This window comes from Manis javanica, chromosome 6 (assembly GCF_040802235.1).
Source record: "Manis javanica isolate MJ-LG chromosome 6, MJ_LKY, whole genome shotgun sequence".
Classification (NCBI taxonomy): Eukaryota; Metazoa; Chordata; class Mammalia; order Pholidota; family Manidae; genus Manis; species Manis javanica.
This window is the reverse complement of record NC_133161.1, coordinates 10,560,408-10,573,790: the sequence shown is the minus strand read 5'-3', so window position 1 is coordinate 10,573,790 and position 13,383 is coordinate 10,560,408. Positions and strand designations below refer to the sequence as shown.

Below are 13,383 nucleotides of genomic sequence, written 5' to 3'. Positions count from 1 at the left end.
AACAACAATCACCCTAATCCTTCTTCTATTCTATTACCTCGAGTCATCTCCATAACAATAACAACACAAATCAACAAGGACCACCCAGTTACAACCACAAACCAAACACCATAGCTATAAAGAGCAGCAACACCCGCGGTTTCCTCACTAAAAACTCAGACCCCCTAATATCATACGTTGTCCAATCACTTTGATTACTAAAATCAAAAACAACACTCAACCCCTCACCCTTCAACATATAAAGCACTAGAATTGACTCTATCACCATATCAGCAACAAAAGCACCAAACACAACTACATTAGACATCCAAATCTCAGGATACTCTTCAATAGCCATAGCCGCTGTATAACCAAAAACAACCAACATACCCCCAAGATAAATCAAGAAAACCATCAAACCTAAAAAAGACCCACCAAAATTAACTACAATCCCACAACCAACCCCACCAGCCACAACCAAACTAAATCCCCCATAAATCGGAGAAGGTTTTGAAGAAAACCCTAAAAAACTAATCACAGAAATAATCCTCAAAATAAACACAACATATGTCATTATTTCCACATGGACTCAAACCATGACCTATGACATGAAAAATCATCATTGTAATTAAACTATAGAAACCTAATGACAAACATTCGAAAAACGCATCCCCTACTCAAAAGCATTAATGACTCTTTCACTGATGTACCCACTCCCTCTAACATCTCAGCATGATGAGACTTTGGGTCCTTACTAGGAATCTGTCTAATCCTGCAAATTCTGACAGGCTTATTCTTAGCCATGCACTACACAGCAGACACATCCACTGCATTCTCATCAGTCACTCACATCTGCCGAGATGTTAACCACGGATGAATTATCCGATATATACATGCTAACGGAGCCTCCATATTCTTCATTTGCCTGTTTATACACATCGGATGAGGCTATTTCTACTACAGATCATTTGCCTACAAGGAAACATGAAACATCAGCATCTTACTTCTATTTGCAGTAACAGCAACCGCCTTCATAGGCTACGTCCTGCCATGAGGACAGATATCCTTTTGAGGTGCCACAGTAATCACAAACCTTTTATCTGCAATTCCTTATATCGGGTCTAGCCTAGTAGAGTGAATCTGAGGGGGATTCTCAGTAGACAAAGCAACTCTCACTCGATTCTTCGCCATCCACTTCATCCTCCCTTTTGTAATCCTTGGCTTAGCACTAGTACACCTGTTATTCCTACACGAAACTGGATCTAACAACCCAATGGGAATCGTATCCGATTCAGACAAAATCCCATTCCACACATACTACACAACCAAAGATATCTTAGGCCTATTTATTATAATTGTAGCATTAATAAGCCTAGCCCTATTCTTCCCCGACCTACTAGGAGACCCCAGACAACTATACACCAGCAAACCCCCTAAACACACCACCCCATATGAAGCCAGAATGATACTTCTTATTTGCATACGCAATTTTACACTCAATCCCCAACGAACTAGGACGGGTATTAGCACTAGTCCTATCCATCCTTGTATTAGCACTCATCCCACTGCTACATGCATCAAAACAACGAACTATAATATTCCAACCCCTAAGCCAAACCATCTTCTGGCTTCTAGTAGCTGACCTACTAGTCCTAACTTGAATCGGAGGACAGCCTGTAGAGCACCCTTTCATTCTAATCCGACAAGTGGCCTCTATTCTCTACTTTACACTAATCCTAGCAGCAATGCCAATCTCAGGTATCATTGAAAATAATCTTATAAAATGAAGAGTCTTCATAGTATATATCAATACCCTGGTCTTGTAAACCAGCAAAGGAACTAACCCTCCCCAAGACTCAGGAAGAAGACAAAAGCCCTACCGTCAGCACCCAAAGCTGAAATTCTTCATAAACTACTTACTGCAATATAATTAAAGCCCAACAAGCATTATACAGTATATGCTATGTAGAATCGTGCATTAATGGTTTAGCCCATGCATATAAGCAGGTACATTATATTATTATAGTACCTAGGACATATTACGTTTAATCGTGCATTAGTGATTTAGTCCATGCATATAAGCAAGTACATAATATCCTTAGAGTACATAGTACATATTATTATTGATCGGACATAGCACATCAAGTCAAATCATTTCCAGTCAACATGCGTATCCCTACCACTGAAGGCCGCCTAATCACCATGACGCGTGAAATCACCAACCCGCTCACAATCGTGTCCCTCTTCTCGCTCCGGGCCCATTAGGACTGTGGGGTAGTTATACTGAAACTATACCTGGCATCTGGTTCTTACTTCAAGGTCATACTACTCTAACCGCTCACTCGTTCCTCTTAAATAAGACATCTCGATGGATTCATGACTAATCAGCCCATGCCTAACGTAACTGTGCTGTCATGCCTTTGGTATCTTTTAATTTTCGGGGTGCGAGGTTCAACTGGGTCACCGACCTTCGAGCAGGTGGATAACTTGTAGATAGACATTCATTGAATATTATTGGTCGGACATACTAATCTTTAGGTGGTATTCAGTCAATGGTTACAGGAGATAGAGAATTTTACAACAGAATTTTGAGTTGAGCCTACAGAAATCAGAGATCACAATTGCAGACATCAACAAATACTAAAGTAATTAATTAAAATTTATAATTTTAGGTTTGATATATATGCCCACACTGAGAACTGTATTTTTTTATAATGAGGGAAAAGGAGTCATCAGGAGCAAGAGAAACCCCAGGACAGCCCGGAACCAGACCCTGAGGCAGAGCGCATGAAATCAAAGGTTACATCAATTGTCGTCGCCAAGTAACAGGAGCCCTGTTCACCCCAAGAAGAGGAAGGTCAGACCTTCAATTCTTACATTTCGCCGATGACCCTTCCCAGTGACGGGTGTTCTCCACGTTGTACAGATGAAGAATTAGGAAATGCAGGGAGGCCAGATGGCTTGCTTTTAATGTCCAGGGAGCAGAGGAGAATGGACGCAAGGCAGAAACTGTTAGTTCTGAAGCTCCCACTCGCACTGAGACGGAGCACTGTCACCCATTTGTAATAACATGGGCTGTAGTAGTAGTGGAGACACATGCGGAGTGGGTGAGAGGCACAGACTGAGTCATCACGGGCATGTTCGCCAGGCAGCTTGCCCAGGGCAGCAGGGAACATGCTGGTCTGTTCTGTGCCTTTTCCTCCATGGGTGGGTTACGTCTTTGAGCACAAGGAAGTGTAATATTCAGTTTGAAATCCAAGGACCTAGCTAAGATGGCACTTTATAGTTGTTTGCCAAGTAAGTAGAAATGCCTGGTTTCTGCTTCTGGTCTGCTATGAATTTAACAACACTTAACAGATTTTTAAGATCAGTATTTTCTTGAGGTTTCAGAATTAAATGTGAATGTATTCTTTGATGCAAGTAGATACTTTCTCAGTCTGAGCATGATTGAAGATAGGCAAAGGGAGGGCTGGTGGTGTGAGTCATGGCAGGGCTGGAGAGGAGGCCCCATGTGGGGGTCAGGTTTTGAGGAGGACACGAGGAAAGAGGCTTAAGAACTGCATGTGACTGAACATGAAAGAGGTGCACATTTCTGGACCTACCTGTTCTGTGCTGTCCTTCATCAGGGCAGCGAATAGAAGCATTCACAGTCTTCACCTTTCTGCACAGAGAGGCCAGTCTGGCCACTGTGGTTCCTGGGATGGCTGAGCAGCTCATGTCTGCCCTCAAGTCCTCTTCCCACCTCTGTGTCTTCTGTGTTATTTTGTTCCCCTTAAGACAAGAAAGCTAGTGACTAGGCAAGGAGAAATGGGGAGAGTGTCAGTCCTACACAAAGCTTTATCAAATGAAACCATTTCTGCTTAATGTTCAAAATGATCTTGCCACATCTAGTTCTACTGAAAAAGCACTTACTTGGCAACAGAAACATCATGTTCTGGTGCATATCTGCATGAATCCCTAGCTTCTTCTGCCTTAAGCATGTGTTTTCCCTTCCTCTCTTGTACTGAGAAAGTGAAGTATTTACACTCTCATTTCCTTTCTTCTGATCCCATACATAAAGGGTAGCTAGCGTCTTAGCATGTTGAAAGAGAAAAAGAGAAAGAACAAGGTAAAATTCCAGTCCCCTACCCCATCCTATCCCATTGAAGACTGAAGAGGCCAAAGTAGATGTCCCCAGGTCCCCAGGTCCTCAACATGTCCTGTCCATTCATAGGCCCTCAGTTCTAGTAAAGACTGCATCCAGTATTATTTGTGTCTGAATTTATGGAGGAGGTGCATGGGAAAAGCACATGTGCTTGTTTGTCCCAAGGCAGGGGTTGTGTTACTACAGTTCTCAGCCACTGTAGCCCTGTTACCAGTAGCAGTTCACAAAGTGCTGTCTCCACAGTTCCTATCTTTGAGCTGAACTGCACTTTTGAGCTGAGTAACATTCTCTGTTTCAGGTAAAAGTTCATCATTTAAACCAGAATCACATAGTTGCTAAATAGTGTAGGTTTGAAACCTAGGGTCTCTGATTCCAGTACTTTCCTGAGGCCCTGCCTCTTCCCAATATGTCTTTTTGTAATGGAATTGCTCATTTCATCATGATGGGTCTAGTTAACATAGTTAATGGTAGTTTTTGTAACTTTCCAACCAGGTTTTTCTTATTTGTTTGTCATTTACCTAACATAATTGGTAACCTGTCAAGCTCTCCTCACCTTGGAATCTGAGGTAAGTTGGTAAAAAAAAAAAAGAGCTCTTAAAATAGCACCAAATGATCCCCAGGCTTTAAGAGATAAGGAGACCTTATTCCTCAGGTCTTCCTAAGAATGTATCATGTCTTTATGAAGGTTCTGGCCTGTCTCTGATGTGGATTGGACATAATGTATATATGAAAGCTGTCATCTTTGTCTGTAATAGATTTGAAACCAAGCCCACCCAGTTGTATTCACAAAATGTTATTTTTATGTTTCTTTGATTCAACAGCTTCTGTTATTTCTGACTTTCTCTGCAGATTGATAGTCTTCATATTTTTAAATGGACACAGATAACTAGACATGGGTGAGAGAGTTTATCCTCCTGGGCCTGTCCCGTGACTGGGACACTCAGGTCTGTCTTTTTGTCCTGTTCTTGGTCATGTACCTGGCGACAGTGCTGGGGAACTTCCTCATTGTCCTTCTGATCAGACTGGACAGCCGACTCCACACTCCCATGTATTTCTTCCTCAGCAACCTCGCACTTGTTGATGTGTCTTATGCCACAAGCATCGTCCCTCAGATGCTGGTGCATCTTCTTGCAGAACATAAAGCTATCTCCTTTGTGAACTGTGCAGCCCAGTTATTCTTCTCCCTGGGCTTGGGTGGGATTGAGTTTGTTCTACTGGCAGTGATGGCCTATGACCGCTATGTGGCTGTGTGTGACCCCCTGAGGTACTCGGTCATCATGCACGGAGGACTCTGTGCCAGGTTGGTCACCACGTACTTGGTCAGTGGGTCTGTCAACGCCCTCGTGCAGACCGCTATCACCTTTCAGCTGCCCATGTGCATGAACAAGTATATTGATCACATATCCTGTGAACTCCTAGCTGTGCTCAGGTTGGCCTGTGTGGACACCTCCTCCAATGAGGTTGCAATCATGGTTTCTAGCGTCATCCTGCTGATGACACCCTTCTGCCTGGTTCTCTTGTCCTACATCCAGATCATCTCCACCATCCTAAAGATCCAGTCCACAGAGGGGAGGAGGAAAGCCTTCCACACCTGTGCCTCCACCTCACAGTGGTTGCCCTGTGCTATGGCATGGCCATTTTCACTTACACCCAGCCCCGCTCCAGCCCTGCTGTCCTTCAGGAGACATTGATCTCTCTCTTCTATGCTATTTTGACACCCATGCTGAACCCCATGATTTATATAGTCTAAGGAACAAGGAGATGAAGGGGGCCTGGAAGAAAGTGTTAGGGCAATTATCTGGATTAACACCTAAACTGACAAGTTGGTGAATCGTGAGCATCATTTAGAGGAAAGAGCCTTGCCTACGAGTTCTCCTCCCCAACTCAGATATGACCGGCGTCAGCTCCATCGCCCTGGCAACCAGGAACGGATGAGGATACGTGTGCTGGTGACGCTGTGCGGGAGGCTGAGTGGCTGGGTTGGGTGTGGGATGTGGGGGTGTTTGTGTGGCATGGAATCATGTTCAGAGAAATCAGGCACTGCTATAATAGACCTCACAATTACTCAATCTCTTTTCCTTTGGCTTAATATTAATAGGAAAAAATTTACTCTCTTCATTTGTCACATTGTTTGTAATCATGAAGCTATTCATGGATCTTGCTTTGGACCACTGGTTATTACTCATCCACATTTTTTCCAAGGTGATTGTGTTTTCCATTGGGAACAAAAAACATTTTCGTCTTTTAGACTCACTTAAAAAATGGCATGACACAGGTCGTCACATGGGGTAATTGTGTGCGTCAGTGTTCCAAGGGGTGTGGCTGTCAAAGCTGCTGGAGAAGTTTGGTGCCGGACCTGCGACATGTGGGTGTCATGTGTGTGTCTGAGTGCCGGAGACGACTCAGTGGAGGAGCAGCAACTGAAGGGTTATTTTACATGAAGAGAAATACAACTGAATGTTGTATATGCAGTCATTTTTGGCCAAGGAAAAGCTGTATTTCAGGCACACTGGGTAGCATACACACTGTTTGAGGAGAGTTTTACTGCATATGTAAGAGGTACCATTAAATGTTAAAAATGTTCCAATCTCTCTGAAAAACCCATAAGCTTTTTTTCTGAGGTTTTGGAGACAAATAAGCACATGAAATATTAAATAATGTTTGGAATGTAAAAGTCGCAAGTAATCTAAGAAAGGACAGATTCTTCAGCAAAATGTGAGGAACGATGGGACAACTTTAATCTGTACTGTGGGGATCAGGATAGTCCCGTCAGTTGTGCAGATGCCACCATGCTCAGGGGCCTGTTCCATCCCTCCTCCCATACACAATAGGCACTAGTTGATCTTGTAAATGACCGAGGCGGACTAGTCTGAGCGTGGACCGCGCCTCTTAGAAGAAGCATACATTAAATACGGTAACTCGGGGAAGCTTAACAGCACAGGGATAAGGGAGGGGAAAGAGCAAACGAATGTGGTAATAGCTCGTCTTCTCAGCCCCCTGAAGGCTCATGTTCTTCCTTGCTGTTGTCTCTTCTTTAAGTCAGTTGATCTGCAGTTCTTTTTTGAAACATTGTCACGGAATCTCAGCATTCAAACAGTGCTGAAGTTTCATGTACCCAAAGCTCACTTGGCGTTTTAGGTCTACCTAAACGTAATCAACCCTAAATTTTGCAATATAGGCAGTTATTCCAAAAGATGTCAATGCTAGTGGGCTAAATTTCATTTGGTGTTAATTCAGAAATATCAGTGTGCTATCTACTGTGTGTCAGTGACAATAAATGGTTCTTGAAACACAATAATCCATATAAGGATATGACAAGGATCTGGCTGCATTGTAGTGATGACAGATAGGAGAGCAAGCCTTGAGGGTGATTGTGAAGCCTTCCTTGTGAAAGGACCAGAAGAGGTCCTGGTGGAGACCAGAAAAGTGAGAACAAATAATGTAGATGACATGCGACCTGGGCATAGGAGCATCCTGTGAACTGTGCACAGCTGGGCAAGGCCATGAATTCAACCATGTCCTAAAGCCGTGCTTGCTGAGCACAGGTGACTGAGGATGAGGCAGGTGTCAGACCACGCCTAGTCTGGAGGGCATTGAATGTCAGTTTACTTTCAACTTTATCCTAACATCAACTGGGAGCCATTAAAGATTTTTCAGCTGGAGCAAAGGTTGATAAAACTTACATTTTTGAGATATCACTTAAGCAAATGAGTCAGAGGACAAAAAGATTAGAGCCAAGGATACCAGCTAGACGGCTGCTTCAGGATTATATTGAGACATTAAAGAAATCTGAGCTAAGCTAGTGGCAATAAGGAAAGAGAAAAGTCAAGTCACGGACTTAAAGAGAGATCTCAGAGGAACACTTTGGTCTTCTCCCACTTTGGAATTCCCATAAGAATCCCGTTCACCCTCTAAAATGCCACAATTCTGTCTAAATATTCTTTTAATTGTGCAGTTAACAAAAAATATGCCATCTGTACACACCTTATATAAAATGGTAGAAGAAAGAGATGAAAGAAGAAAATTAGCCCAAAATACAAATATCCACATGATGCTTCAAGGAGCAGAATAGTTGAAGATGCTGTATCCGCCTTGCTGGGACTGGTATTTGGTCACAGTGTGACTCTTTCCACCTCCCATCCCACAATTCCTTCGTTATCACCCAGCACTTCAGTTTGTTTGGCTTCATCTGGAAAGATTTCCAAATCCTCATTGCTCAGTAAGCAGAAATGTTGAGAGTAGTCTTTAGGTATTAGAAACAGCCTAGTGGAATCTTATATTCCACATGTTAAATTCCAACTTTTATCTTTTCCATTTTATAGATTTTTTTCCCCCCGAAGACTGTCTTTTCTAAGTGAGTTAAATTCTCACTCATTATATTACTTGGATACATTGAGACAGTAGACATTCTTCATTCATAATTTCTTGTGAATGACATTCCTGACATAAGGGAGGAAAGTACTGTAGATTCAGGGGCAGAATTAGATGGTATTCTGAACAATAACATCATTATATGTAACTTTTTAAGAACTTGGGCACTTACAAATGTTGGATGATTAAAATTTTGTTCATTATCTAATAACCATAATAATGTCACTGAAATGTTTTGTAAAAAAAGAAAACAAAACCCAAACCCTAATATGTATATAAAAATAAGTTTGTTCAAATAAGAATCCAAATAAGATCTTATATTGCAGTTTGCTATGTCTCTGAAGACCTGTCTAACCTACAGGTACAACCTCAATTTCCTTTTTTCCCATTGGAATTATTTGTTGAATAAAACAGGGTTGTCTTTCCCATTTGGATTTCCATGCAGTCTGGGCGTTTTGATGCCATCTCAGGGGTGCAGTTTTGTGTGATCCATTAACCCTATACTCACGTTAGAACCAGAGGCTTGATCAGATTTAAGTGTGTTTTCTTTTCTTCTGGTAAGAGTACTTTGTATGGTGGCATATATTATTAAGTGGGACACAGTGTTCTGTTTCTCTTTTCGGGCCTTATTATAGTTATTATGTTGCCCAGCCGAGGGTTTCTCAGTAGCAGGAAATGTCTATTGGCTTTTCTGGCTGCGTAATTGTTTTTCACGGGGCTATTCTGTACTTTACAGGATATTTTGCAACTTTCCTGATCTCCACCCACTACGCAGCAGTTACATACCGGCCCCCAACTCCTGCCAGTGTTGACAGTCAGCCAAGTCTCCAGACACTACCCGATGCCCCCGGAGAGGGCAAAGTTATCCCTGGTGGACAGCGACGGCCCTGGCTCCGTTGGTTTCTCGTGGGACACCAAGGTGGTGACAGTCTGTCATTCTTTTCTCTTTATTGCCCGGAACACATTTACAAACAGAAACTTCCTCCTAATCTCTCTTTTTTCTTCCTGAGTATAGGAAAGGCAGAATAAATTTTTATTTATTTTTGTTTCTTTATTATTTTTTTAATACAACCAAAAAGGTGAGGGTTTTTTTTTTTTTATCATTATGAACTCATCAATGTTAACTTACTTGCTCTATTTTAAATTCTTGCGGTCATTCTCCCATTGATGTTCAAATTGTCCCGTATTTGCTGAGTGGGAGCCTGTTTCAATTTCCTATTGGTTCTGTAACAAATCACCACAAATTCTGTGGCTTAAAACAACACAAGATTATCATCTTCCAGTTCTGGAGGTCAGGAGTCTGAAATGGGTTTCACTGGGCCAAACTCTAGGTGTCCACAAGGCTGCACTCCTTTCTGGAGGACCAGGAAAGAAGCTGATTCCCTGCTTCTCCAGCTTCCCCGGGCAGTGCCCGTTCCTGGGCTCCTGGACCCTTCTTCCACCCGCAAGCCCGGCAGGTTAGCATGTTGAGACCTCCGTGTGCCCCTGCTTCTCTGCCTCCATGCTCACGTCTCTCACTGTGCTATTATAAGGACCCTGGTGATCATATTGTCAGCACACACATTTTCCAGAATAACCTCCCTGTTTTAAAATCCTTAATAAAAACACACTTGCAGGTTGCTTTTTTATTAAGGCAGCATATTCTGAGGATTAGGACCTGGACATCTTCCGAGGATGATTACTCTGACTACCGGAAAGCCTATTCAAATTGGCTACTTGGTTCTCTTTCCACCTGATCGTCCTCATCTTCATCAGCTCCTTCACTTTCTGGTGTCCTGCAACATGATCCTCCTTTCTTTTACTTTTCCTTATAAGTGGAATTATTTCTGCTGGAGGCACTGGTTCTTTTTGGGGGAAAATGAAATTTAGAGGCTGCAATGTGAGTACTGTATTCTACAGGAGGCTTAGTGTTGGCTCTGCCCTTGGCAAGGTGGGTAGTCAGTAATGGTAGTAACTGAATTAGCCTTGGCTAGATGGACCAATCCAATATGTTGATCCCATAGGTAGTCATCATCTTTGCCACTGTGACCCCTGGTGTGCTTGGGAAATGAGGCTGACTGACTCCTAAAGTATGCCAGTGTTCCTGTCCCTGTGACAACTGAGAACCTCTTTTGTCAGGAGAAATACATGAAACACACATGAATTTACTCCTATTTGTTCCCTAAAGCTTTGTGTCCCTAATCTTCTAAACTTTATCTTTTATCTCTGGGCCAAAGGTTAAGCGTGACCTTTAAATCAGTGCATATCTTGGCTTCAGATAATTTTCCTTCCAGACAAAGTGATGGCAAATGTATTTCTCCTTTTAGAAGGGACACTTGGTCCATGACCTTTCAGGGCCATGCCTTCTCAGTTAAAGAATTGTGGGGATCACGTGGGAGACCACATAATGGGTTGAAGGCTCAGTGGCAGGTTGGCAAGAATAGACCCAATGGAAGTGTGAACCAACTGTTCATGATAATTACTTGGATCTTCAAGATCTGCTCAGGCCTAGTCTCATAGATATTACTTTATGATGTGTTCCTCAGGGTAGGCTGTGATGGACACCTCTTGGCGTGTGGTGACCTGGTTGCCCATGGCGAGGCATTCAGGGCCTACCAGGGCCTAACCATAGCAAGAGCTGTTTCTCAAAAGAACAGCTATCTTGACAAAGAGGTATTTTCCGCCCCCAAACCCTATGGACTAGAACTTTGATTCTCCAATCAATCTTCCCACAGTCCCGATACAGCATCCCAATGCACCATAGACACTTCAAGTACCAGTGGAAATGTGGGGTCATAAGGATGGAGTGGCAGAACGTTTGTACTGCAGATGGACCATCAGGAGATATTCTCTTGTTTTGGGCTGCTCTGGAAGCTGGCATCCATTCCTGCAGAGCCTGACTGGCCTTCTCACAGTAAACCAAAACGGACAAATATAGAAAACACTAGGTCTTGAGGAACAGATACAGGGGAGATGATACTGGTGTTATCATAATACACCTGTCAAGGCTGGGTACCCAGACACTAGGCCTGAAGGCACAGTGCACCGATTAGAGAAGGTATTGCCGCAGAAATGTAATGTTGTAGATATTGACCTGCTGTCCCGCTGCACAGCCCGCAGGGACTACTGTCTTGTACTGAGTTTCTGTGAAATATAACATGTTCACCACCAGCATTTAAAAAATATTCTTGTACTCCTTATTTCTTGGATCAAGAACAAACCATTTTGGAAGCATTGGATTTCCAATCTGGATCAGAATTTTTGGTGTGGCTTGTTGAGGCTGAAGACTACATTCTGCTCCTGCTTCTCCTCCAGAGAGGACACTGTGGGTTGGGGGTGCGGTGGAGGAATGATCAGGCTAGATGCTCCTCAGTGTTTAGCCATTAGCATGATTTCAGACTTCTTACTATCGAGGGCTTTCTTCTATGGGGTTTGAATATTCTAAAGATCCCTCTTCAGTTATACAGGTCTGAATAAATACATGACTTCAATGGAGCCAGACTGAGTCAAAGTCAAGTGCATGCGGCCGAGACTGGCTAATTGCTCATAAAATGCATTTTCTCTTCTTCTTGGTGCACAGATAGGCTAAATGTAAGCCTCCCATGCACTGAGGTGTAACCATGAGACCAAGTTCTAACTTCTGGAATGTGGATGCAAAGAAAATATGCCATCTCCAGACGTGGCCTGTTGGGTTCTCTCAAGCACCAGCCTCTGGTGTTTGCTGTCTTGCTCTGGAGTCGCCCAGCACAGAGTCCTGGGGGCTTCCTAGTGGAGGAAGCCCAGGCCCTGAGACCCTGAGAACTACGCAGAACAGTCATCTCCACCAGGGTCACCCACATGGGTTGTAAATGAGAGATAAATTTTTATTGTGTTAAGCCATGGTTATTTGGGGACTGTTCATTTCAGCTAGCCTATTTTGGATAACACAATGAGCTTATTATTTTAATATGATCATTTCATAAATATCCTTTGCACATCTAATTAACACTCTTGTTACTTACAACTAACAAATGATCTTTACCTTCAAGGAGCTCACAACCCAGTCAAATTCCAATAATTTGGACTTATTCATAATTATTACAAATGTGTTTAAGATTGCTGTAGCTTTTTAAGTTTAAAGTAGGTACCAAGTTATAAAATGTGATAATCAAAAAGATTCATGTTTTTACCATAAAAACTCATGTTCAGCCAACCCTCCAAATTCCTTACTGCTTGATTTTTACGCCGAAATGTTAAGATAAGATTAACAAATAATAAAGTCCAATTCCTTATTTTATTTTTAATTGATTTACATACAGTAAAGTTTACCCTTTTTTGTGCAGAGTTCTATAGGTTTTGAAAAATGCGTACAATCATATAAGCACCACCACAATGAAGACAGAAAAGTTTCATTATCCAGGCATATTTATGTGCCTTTTTTTGTCAATCCATTTTTCTGAACACCAGCTACTGTCAACCATCAGATTTCTCTATTGGTCTTTTGCAAAAGAGCATATAAATGGAATCATGTAGGATGTAGTCTTTGAGTCTGACTTCCCTCCCTTAGCATAAAGCATTTGAAATGCATTCACGTTTTTACACGTTATAGGATTCCACTCTTTTTTTTTGTTAGGGAATATTTCAGTTGTATGGATGTACCTGAATTTGTTGATTAACTTTTTAAAGTACATTTGGATTGTTTCTGATTTGGGAGAATTGTGGACAAAACTATTATAAACATTCTAGTACAGATTTTTCGGTGAACGGAAATGCATTTAATTTGGTGAAAGGAAATTCCACATAGGAGTTCGACTGCTGGGTTTGTTAGGACAGGAGTACGTTTTATCTCCTAAGGAACTGCCGAACTTTTTAAAAGCGGTCATGCCATTTGCATCTGTAATATATGAAAGTTGTAGTTACTCCTGTTATTG

The 13,383-nt window shown here is 42.2% G+C and overlaps 1 protein-coding gene, 1 long non-coding RNA gene and 1 pseudogene across 2 annotated transcripts in view; 2 read left to right on the top strand and 1 right to left on the bottom strand.

Annotated features, from left to right (window-relative positions):
* Positions 1-4,995, bottom strand: part of LOC140849834 (uncharacterized) — a 27,679-nt gene extending 22,684 nt beyond the window's left edge. The window contains exon 1 of the long non-coding RNA XR_012132071.1: positions 2,857-4,995. This is a non-coding gene — a long non-coding RNA (uncharacterized lncRNA). The remainder of the gene's footprint in view (positions 1-2,856) is intronic.
* LOC118971351 (olfactory receptor-like protein OLF3) overlaps positions 1-13,383 on the top strand; it is a 73,631-nt gene that overhangs the window by 24,216 nt on the left and 36,032 nt on the right. The gene's annotated exons all lie outside the window — the stretch shown is intronic.
* Positions 4,996-13,383, top strand: LOC118971350 (olfactory receptor-like protein OLF3; annotated as a pseudogene).